Source organism: Gallinula chloropus (assembly GCF_964237585.1).
Source record: "Gallinula chloropus genome assembly, chromosome: 3".
Taxonomy (NCBI): domain Eukaryota; kingdom Metazoa; phylum Chordata; class Aves; order Gruiformes; family Rallidae; genus Gallinula; species Gallinula chloropus.
Window position 1 is genome coordinate 122,617,795 of NC_140087.1, and position 1,463 is coordinate 122,619,257.

Sequence of the window (1,463 nt, forward strand, 5' to 3'; positions counted from 1 at the left end):
GGGTTCGGGGGGTCCCGGGGTGTCCCGGGCTGAGCGGGGGGTCCGGGCTGGGTCCGGGAGGGGTTCGGGGGGTCCCGGGCTGAGCAGGGGGTCCGGGCTGGGTCCGGGAGGGGTTCGGGGGGTCCCGGGGTGTCCTGGGCTGAGCAGGGGGTCCGGGCTGGGTCCGGGAGGGGTTCGGGGGGGTCCCGGGTTGTCCCGGGCTAAGCGGGGGGTCCGGGCTGGGTCCGGGAGGGGTTCGGGGGGTCCCGGGGGGTCCCGGGCTGAGCAGGGGGTCCGGGCTGGGTCCGGGAGGGGTTCGGGGGGTCCCGGGGGGTCTCGGGCTGAGCGGGGGGTCCGGGCTGGGTCCGGGCTGGGTCCGGGCTGGGTCCGGGAGGGGTTCGGGGGGTCCCGGGGGGTCCCGGGCTGAGCGGGGGGTCGGGGCTGGGTCCGGGAGGGGTCCGGGAGGGGTTCGGGGGGTCCCGGGCTGAGCAGGGGGTCCGGGCTGGGTCCGGGCTGGGTCCGGGAGGGGTCCGGGAGGGGTCCCGGGGGGTCCCGGGCTGAGCAGGGGGTCCGGGCTGGGTCCGGGAGGGGTTCGGGGGGTCCCGGGGGGTCCCAGCGCTGCGGAGCTGGGCGCAGCCCACCGCCAGGGGGCGCTGTGTTGCCGGCGGGGCCGCGGCCTCGTTGCCAGGGAGCAGAGGGGCGTGGTCTGGCCGTTGCCATAGCGACGGGCGGGGCGCAGCGGGGCCCGGGCCCGCCCGCGGGGAGGAGCAGGAGCGGCGGCGGCGCATGCGCGGGTGGCCCGTGCGGTCCCGGCCCGGTCCCGGCGAGCCCGGCGCGGTGCGGAGGGAGCGGAGCGGCGGCCGGAGCGGCCGCGGCCCGAGCGCGGTGAGTGCGGGCCGGTAACGGCATCCCGGGGCCGGGCGGGGACGGGCCGGGCCGCCGCCATCGCCCGTGTCCCGGCACCGGCCGGCGCTGCCTCCCCCCCTCTCCGCCCCGGGGGACCGGGCCCGGGTGATGGAGCGGCTGGGCCGGGCTGGGCCGGGCCGGGCGGGGGGCAGCGGGCGGCCGGGGGAGGGGCAGCGGCCGCGGCGGGGAGGCCGGAGGGTCCGTCCGGCGCCCCCGGTGACAGGTGGGGGGGGCCCGGGGATGGAGCAGCCGGGCCGGGGGCCGGGGGGGAGCGAACCGGGGGATGATGGAGCGGCCGGGCCGGGGCGTCCGGCCGGCCTGACTCAGCGGCGGCCGCCCCTGCCGGGCCGCGGCCCCGGTGCGGCCTGGCACGGCCCGTCGGGAGCTGTAGTCCCGGCACCGCACCGGTTACCGGCCGTCGCCGCCGCGTACCGGGCATCGCCACACGGGGCACCCCGGCCTCGGAGCCGGCCGCGGCCGCAGAGCCCGGCGACCCCGTCCCTCGTCCCCTGGGCCGAGCGGGGCCGAGGCCTCAAGCGGCACCCGCTCCGGCGGGGCTGGGCCCGGCGGGACTTTGC

General features: G+C 82.6%; 1 protein-coding gene across 3 annotated transcripts in view; it reads left to right on the forward strand.

Moving 5' to 3' along the window:
• The first annotated feature begins 772 nt into the window (after positions 1-772).
• The window catches only part of MAPRE3 (microtubule associated protein RP/EB family member 3), an 8,142-nt gene continuing 7,451 nt past the window's right edge, over positions 773-1,463 (forward strand). For 2 of the 3 annotated variants that reach the window (XM_084261333.1, XM_084261335.1), the window contains exon 1: positions 796-864. The gene's annotated coding sequence lies outside the window, so the exon portion shown is untranslated. Of the gene's footprint in view, positions 865-1,463 lie in introns of all 3 variants that reach the window. The other variant, XM_084261334.1, reaches the window with a different exon arrangement.